Source organism: Amphibalanus amphitrite, unplaced genomic scaffold (genome assembly GCF_019059575.1).
Source record: "Amphibalanus amphitrite isolate SeventyFive unplaced genomic scaffold, NRLGWU_Aamphi_draft 001534F_arrow, whole genome shotgun sequence".
Lineage (NCBI taxonomy): Eukaryota > Metazoa > Arthropoda > Thecostraca > Balanomorpha > Balanidae > Amphibalanus > Amphibalanus amphitrite.
The window spans coordinates 86,922-100,614 of NW_024883027.1; the positions used below are offsets into that span (position 1 = coordinate 86,922).

A 13,693-nucleotide genomic window follows, 5' to 3' on the forward strand; every position below is an offset into this window, starting at 1 on the left:
TAATTTGTTTGATTCAATCAACCCTGATTCCCAATGCGTTTGATTCAATCATGGCTTGTGAATCAAACCATCCGGACGGTGAATCAAACCTTTTTGATTCAACAAATTTTGTTTGATTCAATCCAATCGATTCAATCACGGTGAATCAAACACCAGTCTGGACATAAGACTTTAACTTTTTTCCCTTTCCGGGGCCTTACCTGTTCCTATGACGTCATTTGGAAGCAATAATGTGGTATCTTGAAAGCGCGGGAAATGTCACGCGCAATTTAGTATCTATAAAACCATGGCAAAAATTGTCTTACCAAAGTTTAAGTAAATCGGTGATGTCAACATTAAGAGGGGGCATCCAAATGCATTAGCCCCTCTGAATCCAAAGTGCTGCAACTTTGAATCTAAATATTTTCGATCTAAGGCATTTCTCGATGTTGCGAGTGTCGAAACCGGTGATTTCCAGCCAAGGACCCCAATTTGGGTATCTCAACTCAAAACTAATGTTAACGTGAGAGGGTCCCTTTAAAGGGACCCTCCCACCTTAACATTAGATTTGAGTTGAGATAGCCAAAATGGGGTCCCTGGCTCACAATTACCAGTTTCGGCACTCACAACATCGAGAAATGCCTCAAATCGGAAATATTGAATTTCAAAATTGCAGCAGTTTGATTCCGAGGGGCTAATGCATAGGAATACCCCTCTGAATGTGTGACGTCATCGCAGATATCTAACGAATTTTAAATGTTTGACTAAAACGTTTTGTAGCACGTGGTGGTATATGTTGCTTTGAGCTGCCGAACTATTGCTTCCAAATAAAGTCGCTAGGAACAGCGGAGATCCCAAAAAGTAAAAACAAAAGTAAAAGTCCAATATCTTGAAAACCGGTGAATATTTTTCGGTGAAATTTGGTAGATATTCGTTTTCGCTCTTTCTGAACCGAGCGACATCACTTTCATGCCAATTCATAAACTTTTTTGAAGGTGGGAGGGTCCCTTTAATCGTATTTGTGTTAATTAACGTATTCTGTCAAATACCGGCGTCCTACTTTGGTGCCGTCCATTCTTAAAATCATCAGTTCACTTGCAGACGATGATTAGAAGCTTTGCTTCCAATGAAATGCACGAAGCAATGACTGCATAATGCATTCTTTGTTTTAAAAACAAAACTGTGCAATAAAAATTGCACAAAACTTGTTCGATATCTAATCTACCTTTGGTGGCTTCAGCTTACCTGACAGTTCATTTATGTATCCACATTGCTAGGAAGCATATCATCCGTCTAATCCAAACATAAACTATTCTCGTTGTTGAAACTGGTGACGCACAAGCTGACGTAACGTTAGTGGAGACTTCATCTCAAAAAACAGCCTGCATGGGCTAAAATCCCGGGGGGCGCGTATGGCTCGTATCATTTGCGAGGCACGCGACGGGAGCCTTGAGGAGCTTTCCATGCTAGAGCGCCTCTAAACCCAGGTCTCACTTGGAGATCGATCTCACTCGGAGATCATGAGTCTGTTGTAGAGTGGCGTCATTTTACGTCCAGTCCACCGAACCAGTGTGCACAATTGCTGGCGGTGGATACCAGACTCCCCCCACGGGTCGTCATGTGCGAGGCAAGGTCGGGGATAAGATATCACGGCAGCAATTGAAGATAAAATTGAGTTTATTCATGTAAATGCTATTAGGCTGCTACATTTGCACAATGAGTGAGTGCAAAGCTTCTCTTTAATTGATATTTATCATTATCCAAGCAGACTATTGCCTGATACGTCTGAGTCTACATTCACTTCATCCAGGAAAATGCTTCAAAATCGCGTTTTTCGTCGGTAAATAGCATTGCAACCTTGCGTCAGTTGACACAAGCTTTCACTGCCGCATCCGGAATCTCAGTGCATAGGTGTCTATGCATCATGAGCTTAGGTATTGTTTCCTTTTTCGTTAGATCATGCTTCAACTTATAGCGCTTAATCGTTCATGCCAAACAAAGTTTGCGGACTTGTGATATATTTCCTTCAACAAATGTCCGTCAAATGAGGCTACAAATGAGCTGCTTTCTTCTGCCAATTATGTTACTATAGCACGTTGCTAATGGAAGGTGGTTATGAATAAGACTATTTGCAGTTGTGCCTCATCATCACTTATTTGCCAAATGCAATTTCAATTGCTGCTGTTATCCCCGGCTATAGTGTCTACGGTGGCGAGCTTTCTCCGCGGACCTTCAACTTCAAGACCTTCTACTTCAAGACCTTCAATTTCTAGACAACTAAAGGGATATTCTCGTCATACTGTACTCTCGATGACCTGCATGTCGGGCGTGCCATGTCCTGAGGAGCGTTGTTTTCAATACCCTCAGTGCACATACTGCACCAGACTATATTTACGGACGTTGACTGTTTGCTTTAGGCACTGTTTCAAGCATTGTACGATGGCCGAAAACAATAGTATTTGGTAACGTTTTCAAGTGCCATTTGGAGTATCCGAAACTACGACGCAATGTTAGTCGGAAATAACGTATCTAGTTAATCATGTTATCGCATGATGTTCTTGTTCATTGGCAAACATTATTTCAGCAGTCGATACGTCCTCCAAACTTCAGTAACCGTTACTATATAGTCCCCGTTCGTCACAAACAACCGTTGACATTTCGTCAACCTCAAATTCGAATATATTAACCGTTTACACGCACGAGAATATCCCTTTATCCAAACTAGCAAGTGTGTCTACTGTTTTCTTACTAGGCAAACAAAAGTTTGTCACAGCATGTGCGCAGTTCACTTTACCTATGTGCATTCATACTAAAAGCCATTCGTCCACAAGCAAGTTATTTGCGCAATTGACGTAAGCTTTCATGAAGGCCAAACCAATGCTGATTCGTCAATGCTGATTGTCAGCTTGAAAGTAAAGATGAGCAAAGTGGTTCAACTGAATCTTATGGTTGCAGTAGGGCATATTAGAAGTAAGTAAGTGACAAGTATGTGTCAGCAATTGCTTATGCTTCTTAACCCTAGATACTTTTGATTCAATCCTTTTGGTGATGACGTAATGTGGCAGAAAACAGTAGACACGCTTCATCTTATCGGAAACCCTGAATGATTGGTATTTGTGAGCATGTGTGCCTGTGAGTGTGTAAGGGTGGATGTGGGTGTGTGGGTATGTATGTGCGTATGTGAGGGTGTGCGTGTCATCTTACAAGTAATTTAGTGAATGAGTGCATAGGTACTAGTTTTCAAGTAAATACGTGCATGAGTGCATGTAGTCAGTGGTGTATGGAACTCGCATTGTGCCTGCCTGCTGCCAACGAAATATGCAAGCCCACACAGAGAAAACAGTTTTGTTGTGCGAAACTTCATGCTGCTGGCAGGGTTTACATGCAAGTCACATATTGCAGGTCTACCATAAGCAGAGCAATGTGACATCTGATAAGTAACTCACAGCAACACATACTCTGCATGTCCAGGGAAAGTGAGTTGTGCTCGGAACACATTGGCCAGACAGTTTTGTCCTATCAAATTCAGAATTGTTTTATCCTCCTCACAGTTGTCATTAACACTTCATGAGCACACATTATTGCTAGATCTGAATGCCAGCTGCCTATTGCACTGCTGGCACGTAGTTGGAGACAAAGGTGCCGCCAGTTTTCCACCTCGCTGCTGATACAATGCAATACTGCTACAAAATGTCCGTGTTCTGTGTTTTTAGTGTTGTATGTTTGTATATGTGTCTTGCGTCGTATGCGCATTACCTACATAAGTTTTAAGTGTTCCCGCGAAAGTAGGTACTGAATTAGCTCAAGCCAGGATTGCGTTGCGGAGATATTTGTAGCCCATACAATGTTTTATGGCGTCATTTACGACACTTTCTGTTTTTTCTTGTCATTGTATGCACGTGAGTTGTGCCGCATGTTGCGCTTGCAAATCATGTTCTCAATGCCATTTTCTTTTGATACAATTGGTCACCACTACACATCACTCGCATACACTCGCCCAAGCAAGTCGGATATCAATCACTGTCCAGAAGTGCATGATGCATTCAACCACGCATAGAACACTGGCACACCAAGAACATGAACTCACGCAAAAACGAGAGGACTATTACACGACTTCGCATTGGACACACCGCTATCACACACAACTACATCATCACAAGAAGCCCGAGACCGAAATGCAACACCTGCAACACTTTCATCACTGTCAAACATCTGCTACTCACATGCCCACAATACCAACACCACAGGACAAACATACAAACATACTGCAGAGACGCCAACATCCCACTAACACTCACAACACTGCTCGGGGACTTACACCCCGAGCTAACAACACTACTCATCCACTAAAGACACAACACTGGGCTGATAAATGACCTGTAAATCTCCTCCCCTAGAGCCAAGGACAAAAAAGCCAAAAAAAAAAGCCAAAAAAGAAGCCAAAAAGAAAAAAACAACATTCAAAACAATAAGAATCAAAATAAAAGACCCCAGAATGGCAAAATGGCAAAAAAAAAAACAAAAAACGAAAAAAAAAAACAATAGAAGGGGCAATCCGGCTAACCGGGAGGAGATAGCTAGGAACCCTGACCCACCTCTCAGCCCACCCTTACGAGCCAAGAAGACGACGGACACTTCAAGACAATGGACGGACCAACAACGAAGACGGACGACAGAACCGGGCCCAAATACAGAACGCTGTGGTGGCCCGTAAGCCACAAATACCATACCATACCATACCAGTGCATCATGCAGCAGAAGAAGCTTCATTGAACACACTCGTCATCATGAACGGCATCTTAGGAGCTTCATGAGTTTGGATCTGTGACCAGTAAGTGGAATGGGAGCATAATGGTACACGCTACCCAACCAGATTTTGTTATAAACAAAAACATTACGTTTATTACCGTTTGGAGGTGATTTGTTTTATTTGGTCATTGTGTCAATGTCATGTTTGATCATATAGGTAACGAAAAGCGTACCTATTCAAAACGTTTATTCCTTGTCATGATGTGCCTGCAGGTTGTTTTCGCAGTATCCAATAGCAACCGTGTATGACCAGGCGCCGCTTGGACGCCTTGTCCAGCCACGTCTTCCGGGACTGTGTGATGACTGCCTCTGCAATCTCAAGTGCCAGTTTCTGCCTCCGGCCTATTTCTTTATCAAAGGATGTTGGTAACTGAACGACCAGCTCTGCTCCAAGATTCCAAATCGTTTTACGGTATTTTATCCCTACAAAACGTTAATATTTGCTGGACGCGTTGATGCCCGAATAGGATGACCTTTATTCCTAGATACAGGCATTCAACGTTGAATCAATTACGCTTCTAGCCTTCTGTTTATTGGCTTTACATACTTTTTATTAATATTTATCATGTGTCTAGCCTGCAATTCATTTTACTCACCACCATCGGACGTCACAACTATAAGCTTATAACTACTATATACAACTATAAGCTATAAGCAGCTATTCGCTGACTTGACATATGATATTTTCGCGACGACTCGTTTCGCCCTTCCGCCATGTTAACTAATCATCCGTTACATCTTTATGTCAACAGGTATAGTACAAGTCATCCTTACCGTCGATACCGTAGAAGAATTTGCCGTCGACCACGGAACACATATTGTGCTTCCCGTTGCTGGTAATTTTTTATTTGTCACTTAGGTGACAGTTACTATAGTTCGTTTTCTTTTTAAAGTTCGGCCCTGACTGTAAACATCTTTTTGAACACAGCACGAGAATTACTGAGAAAATTGGTTAGCGCCCATTGATACCGTTGTGTTAAACGCGGTGCGATTTATTAATTAGTTCAGTTATCACTCCTGACAAATCGTCTATCCCTGTGGGGTTGTAAATATGAGCAAATACGAGCTGAGGGGTCTGGGAAATAGGAGCCAGAAAGAAATAACTTTGATAAAGTTTTTCATCAGTGAAATTCAACGTGCGACAACCATTTTCCTCTTCTTAGTAATTCAGCTAGCAATTCTCGTGCTGTGTTCGAAGAGACGTTTACAGTGAGGGTCGAACTTAGGACGAACTATGGCACCTATCAGCAGATATACGTTCATAATGCAACAAGGGAACGAAAAGCGTGTTCAAAACTTTAACTCATTGTCCTTATGTGCCTGCAGGCTGATTTCGCAGTATCCAATGGCAACCGTGTATGACCAGGCGCCGCTTGGACGCCTTGTCCAGTCACGTCTTCTGGGACTGTGTGATGACTGCCTCTGCACTCTCAAGTGCCAGTTTCTGCCTCCGGCCTATTTCATTATCAAAGGATGCTGTTAGCTGAACGAACAGCTCTGCTCCAAGATTCCAAACGTTTTTACGGTATTGTATGCCTACAAAACGTTAGTATTTTTTGAAGGCGGTAATACTCGGATGAACTGACCTATATGGGTGGGTATTCAACGTTGAATCAAGTAGGCTTGTAGCCCTCTGCCTATTGACTTCTAAGGGTTTTAGTAAAATTTATATAATATCTCATCTGATCAGCATTTTCACTCTCAGTCGTCGAAATTGAAAAATCATAAGCTTAGAAATCCGCGGACTTGACATATTATATTTTCTCGACGATTCGTTTCGACTTGCCGTCATGTCAGCTAATCATCCGCTGCTTCTCCTATTTTCACAGGTGAATTACCAGTCGTCTTTACCGTCGATACCGTTGAAGATTTTACCGTCGATCAGGGAGCACCCATTGCGCTGGCCGTTGCTGGCACTTTTTTATTTGTCACTAGCTATTAGTTATCTGCAGATATACATTAGCCACCTGTGCACCCGCTTACACAAGCTCTCAGCATCTAGTTCTACGTATGTGTGTGTTTGTTTTAATTGAATTGCCAATGAATTCGGTAGACATGCTCCGCCCGCAAACATGTACCACATGATGCAGTCCACTGAATGTAGCAGTTAATCTCTCGTAAAAAGCAGTCATGTTTTCGTATAGTGTAGGTTTGCATCTATGTAAGCATGTGTTCACACTCATGAGCGATCCACACATGATATTGCATTTCCTGTTCAGTTACATTTTTTAACACGATGCTCATACACTGCGTTGTTATCTTTCTTTTTTTTCGCCTGCTCCTTCCTCCAACTTGTGTCTTTGAGTATTTCAGTCACATGCTCAAACGTTCTTAAATGCTCTCGCCATCGGTTTACGCATGCGTTGAAAACGGACACGTGTTGACCAAATTTAACAATATGCGGACAATGGATCGACTTCTTGAAGCCTGTGGACGTGATAAACCTTCTCCATCACCATCAAGAGATCAACATTTTCGAAGACACTTGCGTACGGCTGGTATGTGTTCATATTTGAATGTCCATTGTCAACACGTTGCAGAATGCTTTACATTTTGTGTGATCATTTACTGTCCTCATTCCTACACAATGCCAACCTTGCCTATATTGCCTTGGCAAGTTCTTTGAGCACTTAATACTGGACTTGGGCTGCGAAAGCTAATGACAATTTGGGGAGCTTGATATTGCAATGGCTATGATGTGAATGTCCAATATGGCGAACAGCTCGACTATTCACCATTGTCAACGCTTATGATAGCTAAATATCATTTTGCTTGGTGTACATTCACGTCTCGTTTCCTTGCTCCATTTGTACCTCACCGGTCTTCCGTCCCCACAGGCTTCGGCTGCAGCACAAGCCACATTCATCGGCCCAATCATCAGTTATTCATCCTGCAAGTTTTAAGTCACTTCGTTGTGACCCGGACATCGTCATCTTTCAACGACTTCAAATGACTATTTCATTCATCATCGTCGATCAGACTCATCATGTAAAGACACTTCCATAATGCTATCTGCCATCTACGTTTGTGCAGGAAGCAAATATCAGGTTGTTATTAGCTGCAGGCTACTCAGTACCGACTGAACTACTGGCAGTAGTGTGCGAGCACCTAATACTTGTATTGTGATACCAAAGTAAAACGGATGATAGCTTAGCGCATAGCGCCCTACCGCTTTCCACACACACATAAACAAAACTTGACTTTGGGCATTAGCACGATGGCAAGATTAACAGGCAGTTTCGCTGTTTTTCACTGCTTTCATTGGCAGGTGTTACTGCTCATTCCCGTTTCATGTGATGTTAGAACAGCCTTCACCATAGTCCTGTTTTCTCCTTTGCCGTTTTCCATAGACATCCGATGCGACATGCACTCCAACGATCGGTCAGGCGCATCACCGTCAATCCGGTCGCCTGTTAATCAGTTCGTAATCACCGTCAGTCTTCGACATCTGTCAACACACTTGTTCACATTATCGCCTTACTTTTGATCTTATCAATATGCAAGAATGAGTGCAAAATGCATTGCAATATTGCATCAGTTGATGTTGTATCGCAATGACACCGCGTCCTCACCTCACATCTGTTGTGCATACTTGATCACGAATGCCAGTTATACGCAGATTCACATGGTGAAGTTTTACTCCGTTGACGTTTTCTTTCCATTCTTGTAGTCTATCAAGAGTGGTTACAGTTGCATATGCGGCCTTACACATGCGTCCTTACATGCTAGCTGATTGATATGTTGGACACATTGGTTCCTGTAACTCCAAGTAGTTCTGCATTGGTATTGCTTCACTTTATATGTTCTACCCAAAGATCGTTTCTAGTTTTGTCTTAGCTTGCAGCTGTATGCCATGAACATACAGGGTACTGCGCATCTTTATCGTGACATTCCTGTAGTTTCGTCGCTTTCGCGGATGATTAGGACCATGAGCTCAGTTGCAGATGCGTCCAGCAGCCACCGACATTTCTACACTTTAAATTCCTAGTCTCGGTTCTTATCCACATACCAACATGATTTGAACATTTCACACGATTAGTGATGAAATGAACAGGTATCATCTACTACATTATATTTTCATGTAAAGCACACTCCAGTCTGTGAAAAAAGAAAACCATTAGGAGCAACAATCATGCCTTAGACAGTATAGTTGCCATAGATATTATATTACGTTGTGTAGCGGGCAGGCCGGTGCACGAAATGGCGAGTGTGAATGCAGGAATGCGTGTGAAAAACTGCCTAGGTGTGGAGTGGCTGGTTTGTCTTCCGTTACATCGTAACGGGCTCTTGACGTAGTCTTTTTAGTAACACCAATCATCTTTCGAACTTGAATTAACGTAATTGAAAGTTGGCTATCACATTTGGAGCCAACTTATTTGCTAATTGCGTCAAGGGCGGGCAGCGCGGTGCGTGGATGCCTTTTGGTAAAGCTCACGTCCTAATATACTATCCTGCCCTTACCAAGCGTGCATCCATGTTTCCTCCATCCGGCTCCTCGTGCCGCTGCCTGGAATATTAGCCTACGGCTAATATACCAAGAGATGGAAAACTTTTCGTTGGTATGGAATATGGATGCCTCGTGGTTCAACTGGTGATGTTCAAAACAACTGTCCCGTGTGTCAGGTAGGTCTTACTTACTCACTTCCCGCTTCATTTTTTTTCGGCCGCGTCCAGTGTCGTAGAAATCTATTTACCGTGATTCACAGTACACGTATTTATCGAGAACATTATGAACAGTGGCTTATTACTAGTGTCGGAGCGCCGGGAGACGCGAGCAATGACGTCATCGATGACTGACGTCAGCCAAAGGTGATTAAATACAAAATAATACAATCCATTTTCGACTGCTGTGCTCCGTGACGCCATTTTCAGGCTGGTGGAGTACATAAATCGGAAACCATAGATAGACGCACGAGACACATTACTTACATTACAGGCTTTCCAGGTGTGTAATGTGTATGCACATGGAGACATATGTGGTCACCTTGCATACCTGGGGGGAGTTTTTTTAATGCTTCATGGCTGCTGCTGGACTTGTAATGATGAATACCCCAATATAATTATTCTTAGATTGTATGCCTCCAAATGTATGCATGTAGCTACTACTTACAACTGCATGTGAACGCTAAGGAGTTGTGCCACGTGTTGAAATCAGACACGAACTCAAAATGTCGGCAAAACAACCTCTACCTGGCACACCACTGCTGCGCTACTTTTTATCTGATGCATAATAAATCTATCTTACCTCTTGCTCAAAAGAAAATAATTACCTACAGGACTTGTCAATGTTAAAGCTGCTCGGATGTGAGTATATGACACGCAACCGTGCGGCGAGACTGGCGTAAAAATAGGTACGTCCATTCCGTTCAATAAACGCTCGATCATGACCCTGACCGTGTCCAGTGCAACAACATTTGCGGCTACTAGCACTCCGTTTTCATGGTTACTGATTAGCAGGTTCGGGAGTGTCGACTTGCGAACTGCGCTAGCAGACACACACGCCTTCCATCGAATAGGATCCAGAATATCGTTAAATAGGAAATATGATTTGACGGTAATATGATTTCGTGTAGTTAGTTTGCCACATTGATTTGTGCCGTGCACAAATCAGATGGGACTCATTTTGCACGTGCGCACGTGCAGGACGACGCTTCCAGATCTCGAGAACGGCCGGGCCGATTGCACTCAAATTCGGTACACTTCTAGAGACCGATCAGAAGGGTGCCGTGCACAAGTCAGTTAGTATGTATTTGCATGTGTCACGGTTTGATTGCAACTGCACGTGCGCACGTGCAGGGGTCGCTCCCAGATCTTAATATTGACTGGGCCTATTGAGTTCAAATTTGGTACACCGCTAGAGACCGGCGAATAGGGTCCCAACTCCCATGCACAAGTCAATTGGACACAGCTTGCACGTGCGCACGTGCAGGATGACGCTTCCAGATCTCAAAAACGGCCGGGTCGATTGCACTCAAATTTGGCACACCGCTAGAGACCGGTTAGTAGAGTGCAGTGCACGTCAGTTCGTAGCACACCCACTCCGGTCTGCACGTGCAAGGCTCATCCTCTCGTTTGGCGGCGGGCGTTTTTGCGGCGTTACAGAGGTGCTTGCTCAAACAACCTGCGGTCCCGCGATGCGGAGCCCAGCATCGCAGATGCTGGTTTACAAATGTGATGGGTAACGGCGCAGCGTAACCGCAGGTTGTTTGAAAAGACAAACACTATTCGTTAGAATTGTGTTTTTCTATTGAAAAACAACCGGAGCGGTCCTTCTCCGGGCTATGTTTGGCATGGTTGGCAGCGAATTGGGGCAACTTGATTGGGGCCTAAACGCGTCGCTCAATCTTCGTAAAAATTTCAGGGTACGGGCTCCCGGCGGTGATCTACCTGATGGCACCGGTCGCTACTCGCTCAGAAATCTTTTGCGCGTGGCACGTGCAATTCCATTTTTCCCATAGTAAGTCAATGGGGCTTTGAGACACTTTTTGCGCGATCGCGAATGGCGGAAAAAATAGCCGTAGAAGGGGTGGTTTGGTTCCCACCGTCTCGTAGCCCACACGTTCAGGTGCACGCCCGTGTGCGCGGTGTACCCGTCAGAACTCATTAACTTGAGCTGCACGACTTTGAAGTTGAACTTTTTTCGCTCCCCATGTAAAGTCAATGGGCGTTTTTGCAGAGACATTTTCATTCGCTCATTGTACAAAATTATATGATACGATTTTGTTTAAACTTGCAGGACTTGTTGAGAACAGGTCGCAGAACATGTTGTGATGCTTCTTTAAGCTGTGCAAATTCGTTTCTTCTTTTTAACCTCGTTTAAAAAAGAAAAAATTTAACATGGAAAGTCAATGGGAGCGTCTTTGTTGCTTAATAACTTTTTACAGTTGAGATATATTTAAGTGAAAAGTTGATAGGTTATACAAATTTTGATGCTCTTTCCAGTGATATATAGAACGTCATTGCACGTTGTGCCGTTTTCGAGAAATTTAGTAAAAAAGCACGACATTACCGAGATTTGAGCTCACACCTATTATGGCCTTGGCTCAGACAGTATACGAACAGGTGACAGGGATACCTCCCATAGAAGGATGCGACACGAATTTAATGCTAAATATTAGCGGCCGGCCGCCGTGGGGACGTTTTTGCACGACTTATATCTCCGCAGCCACTGGACCGATACACTTGCGGTTTTTTGTGTGGGGTAGGGTATACCCTTCTTACAAGTATTTTACTATGCACGATGCATGCGGGTGACCCCTACTGCACGTGACACGTGTACAGCGGAGAGGTGTCACTTTTGTTGTAATGACAATACCACGGTAATTCCTGAGGAGATTCTGCTGAAACTACACAAGTGTAGGCGTCTATCCCCGGCCGCTGGCGTCAGAGGCAAACGCCGAACTCGGAGCCAACCAAGCGTGTATCCAGCACAAGCAGACAACAAACAAATTGAAACGCCCTAGAAAGAAAAGACAAACAACTGTCACAATCCCGACACATACAAAGCCGGCACGAAATATCAAAACCCGTTATTAGAGAATGTGAAATAAAATAAACAGTAATTATCACGAAAGTTGAAACCCACCGTTCAAGCAGGCGCAATCCAAGCACATCTCGATCCTCGCCATGTCGCGGCGCACCGAATTCCCGCTCTGGACGCGACGGGGGCTCAACGGAAATTCGGCTGCTCTCTCATTGGTCAGAATAAGCGGTTACCTGATTGGCTCTCGCGTGGCGCGCAGCTACATCATTGGACGAAATCATTACAGGAAGTCTAAAACTCTTCGGATAAGAAATATGACACATAACTAAAGAAACATTGGTACCGATCAATATCAAATAATAAAATAGTCATTACAAATCAGTATCATAACTAAATAGCACTAAACACGCGACAACAAACCAAGGACATTATTGCAGCGCAGGACGAATTTAGAGTTGCCACTTTCACTTCTGGTAGGCCCAGTATCCGCTCGCATAACATGTAAGCGGAAATCCGCTTACACCCTTCCTCCCTAACGCGAAGAAACTTCTCGATTATTTACACATACAAAACGCATCGACCTACGAACAAAGGAACTTTTTTTTTTTTTTTTTACTGGACGGCTAAACATGTTCGGTCTCAACTGAATAACTCCGTATTGCAGCTCAGCTCGTGCGCTTCTCCATTCGCTAGAGAACTACCTAGGTGCCCATTGTACAGAGGTAACACTAAGGCTCGCTTGCAGCTGTTCTTACTACGATAGGAATCTCAAGTCAAGTTATCGCCCAATGTCATTGCCTTTCACCCAGTATTAAACATTAAAAACGACAGCAGCACACAGCAGCTCTGTGTGATAGGTACCCACAACGGAAAATCACGGCGAATACCTGTCGGGAGGAATGACTACTCGTGTTGACCTACGCAATTCGGGACTGCGCATATCTGCGGTAACCTGAGTGTTCGCCACGTCGGGCGGCACCTCTGCTGCTCCAGTCGGAGCTGAACCTGCTATCGGTTCTGCGACTCCCTCTGGCGTCTCACGTGTCTCACGCGCTGTCTCTGTCTGAACTGGGAGTGTCTGCGGGGCGAAAGATATGGCGAACGGATTCAGCAGGGACAGGGCCGGCGGTCCTGAGTCGTCAAGACATAGACCCGGGAACAGGGGGGGCAGCGGGGGCGCTTGCCCCCCCAACTTGAGAGCCGAGGGGGCGGCGCCCCCTCAACATTGAGGCAGCGTGAAAGGATCTTTCCTCCCTTTTCCGGGCTTCTTTCCTTCTTATTTCCTTTATACATCTAAACATCAACACACGGCATTTTCCTAGCCATCTGAATGGTTTCTGCTGATACAGTATCGATTTGACAACATCTACTAATTGCTATTGCCATCCCGCTTAGGTTTGGGCCTGGCCTTGGCCATAAGTT

At 44.1% G+C, this 13,693-nt stretch overlaps 1 long non-coding RNA gene across 3 annotated transcripts; it reads left to right on the forward strand.

Moving 5' to 3' along the window:
- Positions 1-1,097: 1,097 nt before the first annotated feature.
- On the forward strand, positions 1,098-8,887 carry LOC122373680. 3 transcript variants are annotated; one of them, XR_006255091.1, is made up of 4 exons: positions 1,098-4,810; positions 5,002-5,624; positions 6,115-7,286; positions 7,626-8,887. It is a non-coding gene; the product is annotated as an uncharacterized LOC122373680 (long non-coding RNA). The 3 variants fall into 3 exon arrangements; XR_006255092.1 differs by having other exon boundaries at positions 5,002-6,313; positions 6,618-7,286; positions 7,626-8,880; XR_006255090.1 differs by having other exon boundaries at positions 5,002-7,286; positions 7,626-8,879.
- Positions 8,888-13,693: the final 4,806 nt, after the last annotated feature.